The following is a 17,641-nucleotide window of genomic DNA, read 5'->3' as shown; positions in this document are numbered from 1 at the left end:
GAGAAGCTGACACTCAACCACTGGGCCACATTGGCTTCCCTGAGTCGGCTTTTTCATTTGCCTTGTCTGTTACCTGTTCCTGTTTCTTCAGAAGGAACCAGGAACCAAACATGGAACCTCCCATGTGGGAGGCGAGCACCCAACCACTTGAACCACATCTGTTCCCCCATAAAGAGGTTTTAGATTGACAGAAAAGTTATATTGGAAGTATAAGGGATTCTTACATATACCACCCCCTCCTCCTCCCACATCTTCCCCTTTAATAACATCTTAGAATTTGTTACAACTGATGAATAAATATTGAAGCACTGCTACTAGCCAAGGTCTATACATTGTGGTTTATACTTAATTCCAATGCCCTAAAATGACCTATGATCCAACTATTATTCCCTCCCCCTTCCATCAGAATCTCTGGTATCCACTATCTTTATAGCAGTGTTGCATGTTCTTCCATTACTACAGTATTGATAAGTTTATGCATTCCCCCCTTGTGTTTGTTCATTCCTCAACCTTGAGGATCATGAGCTTGCTCTGCCTCAGATTGAGAGGGTGCTTAGATCAGATGGAAGGAACTGTTTTGCTTGCAATTGTACATATTCTCTGTTTTTTCAGATAGGGGTTGTCCATTATCATCCTTTTATTAGTTGTCCTGGGCAAGTCTGATGAACTGGAGAGTAGTTGTTAGCTTCAATTCATCTGAGATTCAGGGCTCAACTGGCATATGAACAGATTGAAAATTTAATTTTCTGAGACATATTTTTAAGTGGTATAGTGCTAATTATAGCTCAAAAAGTGGTGGTAGAAGAATATTGTGCAGGGAAATTATAAATGAGTCTAACTCTGTTATACTGGGGAAATAGGTTATCATATTTCCAAGGTAAGGCCTACTGAAAGGTTGATGATTTCAAGGGGGTTGTGTGCCTTGCCTATAGTGTCCCAGTGGCTCTAGAGCCCTTGGGAGCACCCCTGTTTGAGACTTTGTTCACAGAGCCAGTTAGTGAGATCCTGCCTAAAAGTGCATAAGTGCAATCTTTGAAATGAACACCTGACTTATTTTGAAATTTCTTAGCCATAAAGACTCTTTTGTATTTATTGGTGTTTCCTCCTATTGGTCAAGGTCTTTTTTCAAATGCATTGCTGATTTGTTCTTGGTATTAATCCCTCAGTGGCAGGGAGGCTTATCCCTGGGAGTCATGTCCATGCTGTGGGGAAGGAAGTAAGTTTATTTGCTGAGTTTGGCTTAGAGAGAGGCCACATTTGAGTAATAAGGAAATTTTCAGGAAGTAACTCTTGGGCAATAGTTATTATTAGGCTAAGTTTCAATTTTGCAAGAATAAGATTCATAGTCATATACATTAATATTGAGGACTTGCCAATTGGTCTGTTTTCTTTTATTAGGCACTGCCTATGTACTTGAGAGATTCTTGCTCCTCTATTTGAGAATGTAGCAGGGCTCCCCAGGATGGGAGTTTAATGTTTTGCTATTTATTTTGTAGGTCTCTACCCACTGAGATAACATCCTTTGACAAGATTAACACATTCATAGTCCATAGAAGCATGCCCTAGGTGCACCCTTTCCTACACAACCCCTACCCTACTCACCCCCGGTCCCCTTCTGCAAGACTTGATGAAGTCTTCCTGTTATATTTGTGAACAAGGTAAAGAAATGTGGACTGGAAGATAAAACACATAAATGCCTTCATAAGGATGAACAAATATATCCAACATGTTTTGAATAAGGAATTGAATATCATCTTGTAAGGAGGCTTTAAAGGTCTCCATTGTTTGTTTTTTTAAAACAAACTGTATATGTATATTTCCTACTTTAAAAGTTTTAAATGTTCATAAACACATTTATTATGTACAGAATAGAGGCAAAATGGAATAGTGGTTAAGAAAGTGGGCTTTGGAGTGAAACTACAAGTGTTGGAGTCCTGGCTCTTGAAAAAGTTTCTTAGTTTTTCAGTGCATTGGTTTTCTTACTGGTGAAATAGGAATTACAATAGTACTATCTCATAGTGTTGTTGTTGTTGTTGTTTTAAATCAAATTCATCGAGTTTGATAAATATATACAGCCGTTTGTCCACCACCACAATCAAAATATAGATCATTTCCATCATCCTGCAAAAAAAACCACATGCTCCTTGCAGTTATTCTCCCTTACCAATACCCAACCCCATCCATTACGGATCTGTTTTCTATCACAATCTGCATAAAGAGTTTCTAGAATTTTATATAAATGAAATCATATGGTATATACTTTTTAATATCTGACTTTTTTCACTGTAAGACTCATCTATGTTGTTTTTTGTATAGTATAGTTTATTTTTGTTGCTAAGTACTGAAATTTGTTTATCTTCTCACCAGTTGATGGCATTGGGTTTGTTTCCAGTTTTGAGCTGTTATAAATAAAGCTGTAATGAACAGCTGTATACAAATCTTTCTGTGGACATGTTTCCATTTCTTTGGGTAAATATCTGGAAGTGGAATTGCTGGATTATATGGTAGGTATATGTTGAACCTTTTAAGAAACTGCCAAAGTGTAAAACAAAAAGTGGTTATAACAAATTTTCATTCCCACCAGCAATGTATGAGAGTTTAATTTCGGCTACATCCTTGCCAACACTTGATATGGCCAGTCTTTTTAATTTTAGACATTCTGTTGGTTATGTAGTGGAATCTCACTGTAGTTTTAATTCGTATTTACCTTATGACTAATGCTTTTGAACAACCTTTGCATGTGCTTATGTATGACCCTTATATATCTTCTTTTGTGAATTGTCAGCCTAAATCTTTTGTCCACTTTCAATTGGGTTGTTTGCCATTTCTTTATATATTTTGGGTTTAAGTCTTTTGGCAGATAAATATATTGGGAATATTTTTCCCATTCTGTCTTATCATTTTATTTTCATAATGATGTCTTTCAAAGAGTAAAAGATTCTAATTTTGATGGAGTCCAATTTATCTTTTTTTTATTTTTTATTTTTATGGCTCATATTTTTTGTATCCTGTATAAGAAATATATGCCTATTCCACAATCATGGGAAAAAATTTTAGAAGTGTTATAATTTTAGCATTTACAATTAGGGGTATGATCTAATTAATTTTGTATGTAGTATTAGGGTTGAGATTAGTTTTTCCATATGGATTATCCAGTTGATCCAGCACCGTTTATTGAAAGGACTATTCTTTCCTCATCAAATTACCATGGTACTTTTGTTGAAAATTGGTTACCCTATATGTGTGGGTCTACCTCTGCATCTATTTTAAACTGTGGCTGACGAGGCAAATCCTGCCTGTGTACTGCTTTTGTATGGCTCTTGAGCTAAGAATGATTTTTACATCTTTAAGCTTTTGTGTTTTTTTTTAGGAAAAAAACAGAGAAGACTATGCAGTGGTGATCTTGTATGGCTTGCAAAGTCTAAATATTTACTATTGGACCTTTGAGAAAAAGAGTTCCCCAACTCTTGATCTCTATATCTGTCCATATACCAGTAACATATTATCTTGATAACATAACTATAGTTTTACAGTAAGTCTTGAAATCAGGAAGTATAAGCCCTCTCCCCACAGGGTTCACTATATTGTATGTGTTTTCCAAAAGGAAAAATCCGATACCCTCTTTTATACTCCCATTATTGACCTTTGGCATTGATATAGTGCCTTCTTTGTCATTGCTGTAGGGATATCAGTGTTGCTGTTAACTATAGTCTATACGTTGGGTTGGTTGTATTTTTCCATGTAGCTCTGTATTCTTGACACCTTGTAGTGGAAGAACATTCTTGTGTTTGTACTATTAACCAGTCTTTACTTTTTTATTCTTTACATCTCAGTTCATCTGCTTTGCCTCGGGGCTTCTTTCCAAAAAAATTTCTGACCCTTGGCTGACCCTTGGAAAAAAAGGAGGAGGGGAGAATAAGCCCTCCAACCTTGTTCTTTTCCAAAATGGCTTGGTTATTCTAGACCTTTGTATTCCATGTAAACTTTAGAATCAGTTTGTCTTTTTTTTTTTTTCCAAAAACTTCGTGAAATTTTTATTGGGATTCTACAGAGCAGTTTGGAGAGAACTGATTTGATATGTTAGCATTAATGATTGTTCCAACCTATGAATAATGACATCATTTTGTCTTAACAATGCTGTTGGTTTCAGTGTTTGGGTCTTGTCATAATTTATTAAATTCGTCACTAAGTATTTCTTTTTTTTTTTTTAAGATTTTATTAATTTATTTATTTCTCTCCATCCCAGTCCCCCCCCCCAAGTTGTCTGTTCTCTGTGTCCATTCGCCGTGTGTTCTTCTGTGACCACTTCTATCCTTTTTAGTGGCACTGGGAATCTGTGTCTCTTTTTGTTGTGTCATCTTGTTGTGTCAGCTCTCCTTGTGTGCGGCGCCATTCTTGGGCAGGCTGCACTTTCTTTCACGCTGGGTGGCTCTCCTTATGGGGTGCACTCCTTGCGCGTGGGGTTCCCCTATGCGGGGGACACCCCTGTGTGGCACAGCACTCTGAGCACATCAGCACTGTGCATGGACCAGTGAAGCGTGTTTTTTAAAAGATTTTATTTCCAGTTTGTTGCTAGTAATAGAAATAAAATTGATGTATGCTGACACTTTATTCTGCTTCCTTGCTGAAATCACTTACCAATGCCAGTAGCTTTTTAGTAGATTACTTAGGATATTTTATAAAGGTGATCATGTTTGCAAATAAAGACAATCTGTATACTTTTTATTGCCTTTTGAACTGGCTAGTGTCTCCAATATAATATTGATTAATAGTGGTGAGAGTAGACATCCTTGCCTTGATCTTCAGAGGAAAGTACCCAGTCTTTTACCATTAATTATATTTGTCTTAGTCTTTTTGTAGATGGCTTTTATCAACTGAGGACTTTCTCTTATGTTACTAGTTTCCTGTGAATTTTTTTTCATGGTTGTTAAATTTTGTAAAATGCTTTTTCTGCATTTACTATGAGATAATAATGATTTTTCTCTATTTCTCTGTTAACATGGTAAAGCACATTGATTTTTCCAAAAGAAAACCTATCAGTTGGTCATTATGTATTATCTTTATGAAATAAAGATATGATTTGATTTACCAGTATCTTGCTAGGGATTTTTACTTTTATGTTCATGAAGGATACTGGTGTGTACTTTTTTCTTGTGATGTTTCTTTCTGGTACTGGTGTCAGGGTAATTCTGGCCTTGTAAAATAAGTTGGGAAGTATTTCCTTCTCTATTTTCTGAGAAATCATTGGCATGTCTTTCTTGAATGATGGATAACGTTCATCAGGGAAACCATCTGGGCCTGGAGTTTCTTCATGGGAAGACTTTAAAATTTTTTATTACATATTCAAGATATCAGAACTATTCAGATTGTCTATTTCTTCTTCTTTTTTTTTTAAAGATTTATTTATTTATTTAATTTCCCCCCCTCCCCTGGTTGTCTGTTCTTGGTGTCTATTTGTTGCGTCTTGTTTCTTTGTCTGCTTTTGTTTTTTTTGTCCGCTTCTGTTGTCGTCAGCGGCACAGGAAGTGTGGGCAGCGCCATTCCTGGGCAGGCTGCACTTTCTTTTCACGCTGGGCGGCTCTCCTCACGGGTGCACTCCTTGCGCGTGGGGGCTCCCCCACGCGGGGGACACCCTTGCGTGGCACGGCACTCCTTGCGCGCATCAGCACTGCGCATGGCCAGCTCCACACGGGTCAAGGAGGCCCGGGGTTTGAACCGCGGACCTCCCATATGGTAGACGGACGCCCTAACCACTGGGCCAAAGTCCGTTTCCCTGTCTATTTCTTCTTGTGTCAGTTTTGATAATTTTTCTTTCAAGAGATTTGCCAATTTAAGTTGTTTAATTCATTGAAATAAAATGATTCATTTTATTTCCTTTACATTGTCTTATTAAGAGGACATCTTAATGTATAGAAGTTGTGTTTTCCTTCTTTTGTATTTGATGTTGGTAATCTGTTTATTCTCTTTCTTTCATGATCTGGTTAGCTAGAGATTTATTAATTTTCTTGATCTTCATTTTTCTCTATTATTTGTCCATTTTCTATTTCTTTGATTTCTGATCTTATCTTTATTATATCTTTTTTTCCTTGAATTTAATTTCCTTTTCCTTTTTAGTTCAAGGAAGAAGCTTAGATCATTGATTTTGATTTTTCTTTTCTTTTCTAATATAAATATCTTAGCATTAAAACTGTAAGTTTTCCTCTGAGCCAGAGGAAACATAGCTGCAGGCTATGTTTAGCATCTTTGTATTTCATTTTGTCAAAATATTTTCCAGTTTCCTTTATGATTTCTTTGGACTGTTGGTTATTTAGTAGCTTTGTTATCGATTTTGAGTTTAATTCTATTGTGTCTGGAGACCATACTCTGTATGATTTTAACCTTTTAAATTTCTAGAGACCTCTTCTGTGGCCCAACATATGATTTTTCCTGTGCACTTAAAAATGTGCTTTTGTTGGGTAGAACATTCTATAAATGTCCATTTCCATTAGGTCAAATTGGTTGATAGGATTGTTCATGTCTTCTGTCCTTACTGATTTTCTGTCTGCTTGTGCTGTCAATCACTATGAGAGAGGTATTAAAATCTCTGACTATATTTGTGGATTTGTCTATTTATCCTTGTAATTCTATCAGTTTTTGCTATGAAGTAGTGCATGAATATTTTAAAGTTCTGTTGTAGGTATGCCAGTACACTTAGGATTGCTATATCATCCTCTTTGTCCCTGACAATATTCCTTTTCCTAATATAAATTCCTTTTCCTTGTCCTGATATAAATTCCTTTTCCTGATAAAAATATACTCCAGATTTATTATGATTAGTATTTGTGTATGTTATGGACATTTTCCCATCCTTCTTTAAACTTATCTGTGCCTTAATATTTTAATGCGTTTCTTGTAGACAGTGTATGGTTAAGTGGTGCAAATTTGTCCAGTGTCATCTTTGCATTCTAGTTGTGATGTTTAGACCACTTTTTTAAAAAAAGATTTATTTAATTTATTTCAACCCCCCGCGTGTGTGTGTGTGTGTGTGCACGCGCATGCTGTCTGCTCTCTGCGTCTGTTTGTTGTGTGCACATCTTCTTTTTAGGAGACACCGGAAATTGAGCACAGGACCTTCCATATAGGAGGGAGGCACCTAATTGCTTGAGCCACCTTTGCTCCTTCCTTGTTTTGTCTCTCCTTGTGTTTCCTCATTGTGTCTCTTCATTGTGTCATCTCTTTGCATCATCTTGTTGCGTTGGCTTGCCGAGCCAGCCCATTGCATCAGCTGTCTTGCTCATCTTCTTTAGGAGGCACCAGGAACCAAACCTGGGACCTCCCATGTGGTAGGTGGGTGCTCAACTGCTTGAGCCACATCTGCTTCCCAAGACCACTTACTTTAAATGTAAACAATAATGTGGTTGGTTTGGTTTAAGTCTACTATCCTGATACTTCTTTCTGTTGTCCCATTTAGTCTTTTCTCTCTTTTCCTGCCTTTATTTTGGATAAGTTAAGTATTTTAGCATTTCATTTTATCTCCATTATTGTCTTATTAGCTATAGCTTTCTCTTTTTTAATTGGTTGCAATTATAGTGTGCAATTTTAACTTATTACAGTCTTCCTTTGAATAGTGTTACTCCATGTCACAGTTAATGAATGACTCATATCAGGATAGGGTCATTTCCCTCACTCTTACTTAATGTTATTGCCATCAAACATTTTACTTTATATTTTACTTGTGTTATACATCCCAAAACACATTGTTACTATCATGTTGTAAGGCAAATAAAAATGAAAAATTTTTTTCTAGTTCATCCAAATATTTACCATTTCTCATGTTCTCTCTTTCTTATAGATCCAGGTTTCCATGTGCAATCATTTTTTTCTGACTGAAATTTAATATTTAAATATTTAATATATACCATATTTAATAGTGACAAATTCTCTTAGTTTGTATTTGTCTTAGTGTATATTTTGCCTTTATTTTTGAAAAATTCCCCCTCCCCTGGATATATAATTCTTGGTTGACAGCTTTTTTCTTTTAGTACTTATTTCTTTAGTTCTTTAAATATATTGTTCCATTGTCTGCTGGTTTGTTCTTATCTTTGTTACTCTACATAATTGGCCTCTTTTCTCTGACTGCTTGTAAGGTGTTTTTTTTCCCTTCGGTGATTTTCTTTTAGTTATTTAGTGATTTTTACTGATTGGATCACAATATATCTTGGTGTGGTTTTCTTTGTGTTTATTCTTTTTGGGATTTGTTGAACTTCTTGTATTTATGGGTTTATATTTTTCATCAAATTAAAATTTTCATCTTATGTCTTCAAATATTTTTTTCTGTTAAATTTTTTCCTCTTTTTCCACACCTCCAATGATAGATATGTTAGACCACTTGATATTATTTAAAGATCACTGAAGCTGCCCCTCTGCCAGCTTTGTTCCTCTCTGTGCTTCAATTTAGGTAGTTTCTATTGCTTAGTCTCCAAGTTATTGATGTTTTCTTCTGCAGCATCTAATTGGTTTTATTTATTTATTTCTCTCCCCTTCCCCCCCCACCCCAGTTGTCTGTTGTCTGTGTCTATTTGCTGCGTCGTCTTTGTCCACTTCTGTTGTTGTCAGTGGCACGGGAATCTGTGTTTCTTTTTGTTGTGCCATCTTGTTGTGTTAGCGCTCCCTGTGTGCGGCGCCATTCCTGGCAGGCTGCACTTTCTTTCGCGCTGAGCAGCTCTCCTTACGGGGCACACTCCTTGCGTATGGGGCTCCCCTACGCGGGGGACACCCCTGCATGGCACGGCACTCCTTGCGCGCATCAGCACTGCGCAGGGGCCAGCTCCACATGGGTTAAGGAAGCCCGGGGTTTGAACTGAGGACCTCCCATGTGGCAGACAGACACCCTAACCACTGGGCCAAGTCCACTGCCTCTAATTGGTTTTAATCACACCTAGGTAATTTTTCATTTCATAAATTGTTTTTCATTTCTTGAAGTTGAATTGAGTTCTTTTTAAAAAGTATCTTCTCTTTCCCTTGTAATGTTCATATTTTTCTTTAAATCCTTGAACATGTGGGGCATGTTTATGACTGTTTTAGTGTCCTTTGCTAATTCCATCACTTCTGTCATATCAAGGTCTTTTCCTAATGACTGCTGTTTCTCCTGGTTTTTGGTCACATTTCTGCTTATTCATGTATTTATTAACTTTTGGTTGGATACTGAACATTGTGAATATTTCATTATTGAGTGTGTGGATTTTGTTATCTTCCTTTAAAGAGTGATCATCTAAATAAGATCACCGCGCTGTGTTTTGGAAATCCCTCACTGCACTGTGGTCCAGAAAATGCCTCCAAACAGATGTCTGGGAAAATCACATTTAGATATACAATCCATTTCAAATTAATTTTTGTGTATAATATGAGATGGAGGGTTCAAGGTCCATTTTTAAATATATATAGATATCCATTTGTTTTAGTACCACTTATTGAAAATATTTGTGTATCTGTTTTTGGACTGTATCCCTTCCCTTGATCTATGTCTGTTTTCACACTAATATCACACTGTGGCTTATGACATAAATGTATGCATGTTCTAATGGGTGATTCTGACATAGTATACATAATTTGATTTAATTACAGTTGAAAATTGAATTTGAAATGTAGTGTTTCTGCACCTTTAACTATAGTGTTATGCTGTCTCATTTAACAATTGAATGAAGAGATTTACTTTAAATGTACTTGTCTTACAGAGACCTTTTAATAAAAGTGAAATTTGGAGAAAGCATTGAGGACTTACAGACCTGCCGACTCTTAATTAAACTGTACATCCCGACAGGACTATTTGTGGATCCATATGAGTTGGCTTCATTACGAGAGAGAAACATAACAGAGGTACAGCTATTAGGGGGAGTTTCTAGGGAAGAAATTAATTTAGGGATGCCATAATTTGGATTAAGGTAAAGTAGTAGACAAGACAACATTGTAGTAATTTTTTTTTCATTTTGTTAAATTGAATAAATTGATATTTTTAGACCTAGGATGGGTGTATTAGTCAGCCAAAGGGGTGCTGATGCAAAATACCAGAAATTGGTTGGTTTTTGTAAAGGGTATTTATTTGGGGCTTACAGTTATCAGACCCTCACCAAAGTCTTTTGCCATGTGTTGGATCAAGATGGCTGCCAACGTCTGCCAGGGTTCAGGCTTCCTGGGTTCCTCTCTTCTTGGGGCTTGCTTCTCTCTGGGCTTGGGTTCCTTTCTTCTTGGGGCTTGCTTCTCTCTAGGCTTAGGGTTCCTCTCTTTCTGGGGCTTGCTTTTCTTTCCTCACAGCCAATCTCCTCTGTGCCCTTACTTCCCAGGGCTCCAGCTCAAGGCTCCAACCTCGCTTCTCTGCGAAGCCTTTTCTGTGCGAGTCCTTGCCCCAGCGGGGGCTCAATGTCCTAGTGATGTGGCCCAATCAGAGCCTTAATTGTTATTTAATCAAGTAAAAGTAAAACATCTGAATCCAATATACTGTAATATGCCCAGAGGAAAAGACCAGTTTACAAACATAATCCAGTATTTCTTTTTGGAATTCATCAGTAATATCAAACTGCTGCAATGGGCATATTCTTCAACAAGTGAGTGATACTTGTTAAGAATAAGCCAACTAAACTGAACTAGTTAAATCCTTTGGGCAGGATGGTTCATAGTTTAGTGACTATGTATAGTCTTAAGGATATTAAAGATTAATAAATAGTCCTCCACAGCAACTGTGTAAAGCTGGATTGACATATACCCCAACATTTGTATAATTTGGGTATAGGAGGAAAGGAAGCTAATATTTACTGCATACCTATATGCCAGATATCTTAATTTTTTTTTCCAAAGGAAAGAAGATAGAATTAAGCATTAAAGAAAGATTGTGTCCTGTACCCTTTATATAGATTAATCTTTCTAACAAACCTGGAGACATTATCTCCAATTTATGGATAAAGCAACCATTATTCAAGATCATACAGGTAAATGGTTGAGTCAAGAAATGACTCCAGGGTTCTCTAATTACAAAATTGTTGTTCTTCCTAGACAGGAATCTTACCTCCTAATTAAGGGTTTACCCAACTTTGATAAGAATTACCTGGGTGCACTTTTTGTACAGATGGTCTTCCTAGAAAATGCTGATTCTGTGTGTCTAGTTTATGCCCAAAAGTCTGTTTTTAACAACACAGTTATTTATATTAAGGAATTTTGAGAAATGCTGTCTTAGTTCATAAGATTATAATCTATATGAATCAAAGGCAAAATAGATATGCTTCTAATAATTCATAATGGCAGTTTATTTCTAATTGCAGTTTAGGCCAGTTTCTTCACCTGTTCCATTTATTTATTTTAATTTTTAAAGTAGGTAATACATTCTCATAGCCTAAAATTTTGGAGGTATAAAAAGGTATACAACAATAAGTGTATTAGTCTGCCAAAACGGGGGCTGATGTAAAGTACCAGAAATATGTTGGCTTTTATAAAACATTTTTATTTGGGGTAAAAACTTACAGTTATAAGGTCCTAAAGAGTCCAACTCAGGGTTGCTTTTCTCACCAAAATCAGTTGCCACATGTTGACGCAAGATGGTGGCTGATCTCTGTGAGGGTTCAGCCTTCCCCTCTGGGCTTCTCTTTCTCAGCTACAGGCTGGCATAGGGCTTGTCTATTAGGGTTCCCTCTTTCTTCTGGCATAGGCTCATTTCTTTCTGGGCTTTTTAGATCAGCCTCAGCTCTTCTGGTCTCTTCCCAAGGTCAGCTGCAAACTATCAGGTGAATGCCTCATCAATCCCCAGGGATCCAGGATCAAAAATGACAGAGCTCTCTCTTCGTTTGTGTCTTTTTGAGTGAGTGACCATTTATATCAGCCCACCAAGCAGGTGGGGACCCAACCTGAGTCATGCCTTACTGACATGGTCGAATCAGAGTCCTACTCTTAACAGGTAATCTAATCAAGAGCCCCTCAACTTAATCCAGTATAATCAAAGGGATTATATCACACCTGGAAGAATAGATAAGTTTACAAACATAATCTTTCTCTTTTGGGGATTCGTAAATGATCTAAAACTGTCACAAAAAGTCTTGGACCTACCTTAGTCCCCATCTTAATCTTCGTGTGTTTTCAGAGTTTTCTATAGTATGGTAGTTTAGCTATAAATATTATATATATATGTCAGTTTAGGTAGACACGTATGTAAGGACCTCAGTGCTTTTTCATTTGTTGTTTTCTTCACTGAATCTTGAATTCTATGTAAGGCTTTAAACTTTTTAAGTAACAGGTGTCAAATTTAAGTATAGTTCTTGGTTTATAATGGCATATTGGAATTATACTTGAACCTACTTAATAAAATCACCAACCATGTTCTAAGAAAATGGAATTTTTTTGGATAGGGACACACAAAAAGAGGTTACATGCCCATACCTTTGATTGGGATTTGTGTGGGTTGACTGTTTAAAAAGGGGGTAAAGGGTGTTACTGTAGATTAACTGACAAGTTCCTCTTTATCTTTATTTTCTGCTTGCTAATCTACTAATCCCTAATTATAAACTTTTAAGTGAATTAATTTTTTATTTTGGAAATTTCTAGAAAAATGGATAACTCATTTGTAAAACAAAAATAATTAGAAGATGATTACTTGATATGTCAGATGCCATTTTATTCTACTAAGCTGGGTTGAGACCATGGCCCAATTCCCTATGTAGAGAAACTTTGTCATGAGATATTAGATAATGAGTTTAATTATGTAGAAGGGGAGTTATATGTAGGAAATGGTTGATGCTTATATATCTGAACTGAGATCTCAACTCTGTCCGTAAGATAAAATTTTTGACTACACCAAATAGAACTAGGGATCTAAATCAGATAAGTAATATAGTAGAAAAATGCCTTATAAGGTGATTGTGATGGTTTGTGGGCAATCTGAAAATAAAGACAAGTCTTAGTAGATTCACCAAGAATAAGGCACCTTAGATGAACCTGATTTCATTTTTAAATGGTGTTTTTAGACAGATTTTTAAATTCAAAACCACTAATATTCTTTGAAGAGGATCCTTGATCTTTCTGTCACATGGCAATGCATGTGGCAGCTTCTCCTGGCTTCTCCTTTCTCTTCTGGTTTCTGTTGACCTTCAGCTTCTTGTATCCTGTGGCTTTCTCTCCTATTGGTCTGAATTTCTGGCAGCCAGCCCCAGAATGCCTGTCTTATGGAGGAAAGCATTGTCTTGGTGATGCCTTGATATGGACTTTTCCTAGTCTCAAAACTGTGAGCTAATAAATTCCCATTGTTTAAGCTAACCCATTATATGGTATTTGCTTGAGCATCAAAGAAAGCTGTAGGTAGGCGAACCCAGGCAGAACCAGGTGGACTTCCTGAGTTGAGATGAAGCTGAGATTTTGGTGAAACCAAGGTCACTGGAGAGGAGAAGACCGGATAGAGACAGAATTCTGGAGATCTGTAGATGGTTCTCCTCAAGTATTCAGCTCTTTATTGATTAGTGCATACATATAAGCAATAGAAACTACCAAAAATGCGAAATAGTCAAAGAATTTAAAAAGTAAATGGAGGGAAGCGGCTGTGACTCAATCAGTTGGGCTCCTGTCTACCATATGGGAGGCTCTGGGTTTGCTTCCCAGGGCCTCCTTATGAAGGCAGGCTTACCTGCATGCTGGGGAGAACCACCAGCCTGGGTGCGGTGGAGTACCACCTGGTCCACAAGTGCTGCAGAGTGCCTCCTGGCCGGCAAGCAGTGCAGAGAGCTGACTCAGCAAGGTAACACAACAAAAAGGGAGACAAGCAACAATGCAGAAGAGTGCTCAGCGAATGGACACAGAAAGTATATAGCAAATGGGAAACGGACTTGGCCCAAAGGATAGGGCGTCCGCCTACCACATGGGAGGTCCACAGTTCAAACCCCAGGCCTCCTTGACCCATGTGGAGCTGGCCCACGTGCAGTGCTGATGTGCGCAAGGAGTGCCCTGCCACGCAGGGATGCCCCCGTGTAGGGGAGCCCCACGTGCAAGGAGTGCACCCTGTAAGGAGAGCTGCCCAGTATGAAAGAAAGTGCAGCCTGCCCAAGAATGGCGCCACACACATGGAGAGCTGACACAACAAGATGACACAACAAAAAGAAATACAGATTCTTGGTACCGCTGATAAGGATAGAAGTGGTCACAGAAGAACACGCAGCAAATGAACACAGAGATCAGACAACTGTCGGGGGAGAGGAGAGAAATAAATTTTTAAAAAAGCTGCAAGGGGGGGATAAATTAAAAAATACAGATACAGAAGAATGCAGAGCGAATAGATGCAGAGAGCAGATAGCACACAAAAAGCCACAGGAAGGTGCAGATTAAAAAAAAGTGAATGGAGCATTGGTGAGCTGTGACATAATTACGGGGGCCTACTGTAGTATAATTGGAGTCCCTAAGAGAGGAGAGGTGGGGATAGAAAAAATATTTGAAGAAACAATGGCCAAAGATTTTCCAAATTTGATGAAATCAATAAACCCTCATATTTTAAGATGCTCAATCAGAAGAAATATGAAGTAAATTACACCAAGGCATATGATGATTAAATTGTTTAAAGCAGTGGTAAGAGAAAATCTTAAAAGTAGCAAGAGGAAATAAAAAGCATGTTGCATACGCAGAAACAGAGTTAAGGATGACAGCTGATTTCTTGGAAATAATACAAATGAGAAGACAACGGAACAACATCTTTTAAAGTACTGAAGTAGGGAAGCAGATTTGGCCCAACGCATAGGGTGTCCGTCTACCATATGGGCGGTCCAGGGTTCAAACCCAGGACCTCCTGACCTGTGTGATGAGCTGGCCCACATGCAGTGCTGATGTGCGCAAGGAGTACCGTGCCATGCAGGGGTGTCCCCCGCGAAGGGGAGCCCCATGTGCAAGGAATGTGCCCTGTAAGGAGACCCGCCCAGCATGAAAAAAGTGCAGGCTGCCCAGGAACGGCACTGCACACACACAGAGAGCTGACGCAGCGAGATGACACAACAAAAAAAGAGACACAGATTCCCACAGAAGAACATACAGTGAATGGACACAGCAGACAACTGGGAGGGGGTAGAGAAGGAGAGAGAAATTAATTTTAAAAAATAAAATACTCAAGTAAAAACCTTTAAACTTAGAATTCTGAATCCAGTAAAAATACCTTTAAGAGCAAAATTGGGGAAGTGGACTTGGCCCAGTGGTTAGGGCGTCCGTCTACCACATGGGAGGTCCGCGGTTCAAACCCTGGGCCTCCTTGACCCGTGTGAAGCTGGCCCATGCACAGTGCTGAGGCACTCAAGGAGTGCTGTGCCACACAGGGGTGTCCCCATGCAGGGGAGCCCCACACACAAGGAGTATGCCCGGTAAGGAGAGCCACCCAGCCCAAAAGAAAGTGCAGCCAGCCCAGTAATTGTGCCGCCCACACGGAGAGCTGACACAACAAGATGATGCAACAAAAAGAAACACAGATTCCCATGCCGCTAACAACAGCAGAAGCGGATGAAGAACACGCAGCAAATAGACACAGAGAAAGGCAACTGGGGCGGGGGAGAGAAGGGGAGAAAAATAAATAAATAAATCTTTAAAAAAAAAATAAGCTAAGGTGATGGGAAGCAGACTTGGCCCAGTGGATAGGGGGTCTGTCTACCACGTGGGAGGTCTACGATTCAAACCCCGGACCTCCTTGACCCGTGTGGAGCTGGCCCATGTGCAGTGCTGATGCATGCAAGGAGTACCATGTCACGCAGGTGTGTCCCCTGCATAGGGGAGCCCCATGTGCAAGGAGTGCGCCCCATAAGGAGAGCCGCCCAGCGCGAAAGAAAGTACAGCCTGCCCAAGAATGGTGCAAGATGACGCAACAAAAAGAGGCACAGATTCCTGTGCTGCTGACAACAACAGAATCGGACAAAAAGAACGTGCAGCAAAATGGACACAGAACAGACAACTGGGGGGTGGGGTGGGGGAAGAGGAGAGAAATAAAAAATAAAAAAAGAACAGATCAAAGGTAAAATAAAGACTTTTTCAGACAAACAAAAGCTGAAAATTCATTACTATCAGACCTGTGCTACAGGAAATGTTGAAGGAATTCCCTTGGTTCTACACAAAGAAAAGAAAGGTATTTGAAATGGTAACTAAATGGGTAAATATATAAAAAATTTTCCTTATTATGTAAGTCTCTTATAGGACTATTGACAGTTTAAGCAAAACTAATAATATACTACAGTATACATACCATATGTAAAAGAAGAATATATGGCAGAAATATCACAAAAATTGGGAGAAGAGAAATGGAAGTATCTTTTGTAAGATTTTTTACTAGGCATGGAATTGTTTAATATCACTTTAGAGTAGACTGATAAGTTAAAGATGTTTGCTATAACCAAAAAAATAATGAAACAAAGAATTATAGCTGAATAAGCCAACAAAATAGATAAAATGAAATGATTAAAAATATTCAGTTAATCCAAAAGAAGACAGAAAAAGAGGGTAAAAAGAACAGAACAGATGTGATAAAGAACTAATGTCTAGATAATAGATTTGAGCTTAATCATATCAATAGTCATAAGGACATGGTCTAAATATCCCCATTAAAAGGCATAGTTAGATTGGATAAGAAAGTAAGACCCAGCTATATGTTGCTTATAAGGGCACACTTTAAATTTAAAGACAAGTAAAAGGATGGAGACTTGGATGATGTGGAGCTAGTATCTTTTTTGTGAAGTGACCATGGCTGAGGAAAAACCCAAGGAAGGAGTCAAGACTAAGGATAATGATCTTATTAAATTGAAGGTGGGGGAAGCAGACTTGGCCCAGTGGTTAGGGTGTCCGTCTACCACATGGGAGGTCCGCGGTTCAAACCCCGGGCCTCTGTGACCGTTGTGGAGCTGGCCCATGCACAGTGCTGATGCATGCAAAGAGTGCCGTTCCATGCAGGGGTGTCCCCTGCGTAGGGGAGCCCCATGCGCAAGGAGTGTGCCCCGTAAGGAGAGCCGACCAGCGCAAAAGGAAGTACGGCCTGCCTAAGAATGGCACCACCCACATGGAGAGCTGACACAACAAGATGACGCAACAAAAAGAAACACAGATTCCCGTGCCACTGACAACAACAGAAGCAGACAAAGAAGATGACGCAGCAAATAGACACAGAGAATAGACAGCTGGGGTGGGGGGCAGAAGGGGAGAGAAATAAATAAATCTTTAAAAAAATAAATAAATAAATTGAAAGTGGGAAGCAGATGTGGGTCAAGTGATGGAGCTTCCGCCTACCATATGGGAGGACCCTGGTTCAGTCCTTGGTGTCTTCTGGTAAAGAAGAAGAGAAAGCATGCCTGCATGGTGAGCCAGTGCGTGTGCAAGTGAGTCATGCAGCAAGATGATGACACATCAAAAGAAAGACAAGGGAAGAGTCAAGGTGAAGCGCAGCAGAAACCAGGAACTGAGGTAGCGCAATTGACAGGACCTCTTTCCACATCAGGGGTCTCCAGGATTGAATCCTGGTGAATCCTAGAGGAGGAAAAATTAGAAGACAAAAAGAGAAGTAAATACAGAAGATCACACGGCAAATGGACACAGACAACAAAAACAGCAGTGTGGGAGAAGGGGAAGGGGGAAAAATAAAAATAAATAAATCTTTAAAAATAAATAAATAAATTGAAGG

General features: G+C 38.7%; 1 protein-coding gene across 6 annotated transcripts in view; it reads left to right on the top strand.

Moving 5' to 3' along the window:
• The window catches only part of PIGX (phosphatidylinositol glycan anchor biosynthesis class X), a 42,688-nt gene that overhangs the window by 6,610 nt on the left and 18,437 nt on the right, over positions 1-17,641 (top strand). For 3 of the 6 annotated variants that reach the window (XM_058296448.2, XM_071214711.1, XM_071214712.1), the window contains exon 3: positions 9,714-9,855. The exons of 2 other annotated variants lie outside the window; for them this stretch is intronic. The gene's annotated coding sequence lies outside the window, so the exon portion shown is untranslated. Of the gene's footprint in view, positions 1-2,367; positions 2,505-9,713; positions 9,856-17,641 lie in introns of all 6 variants that reach the window. One more of the 6 variants, XM_071214714.1, reaches the window with a different exon arrangement.

The sequence above is a fragment of the Dasypus novemcinctus genome, chromosome 4 (genome assembly GCF_030445035.2).
Source record: "Dasypus novemcinctus isolate mDasNov1 chromosome 4, mDasNov1.1.hap2, whole genome shotgun sequence".
Taxonomy (NCBI): Eukaryota; Metazoa; Chordata; class Mammalia; order Cingulata; family Dasypodidae; genus Dasypus; species Dasypus novemcinctus.
The sequence above is the reverse complement of the archived record's forward strand: the minus strand, read 5'-3'. Positions and strand labels throughout refer to the sequence as shown.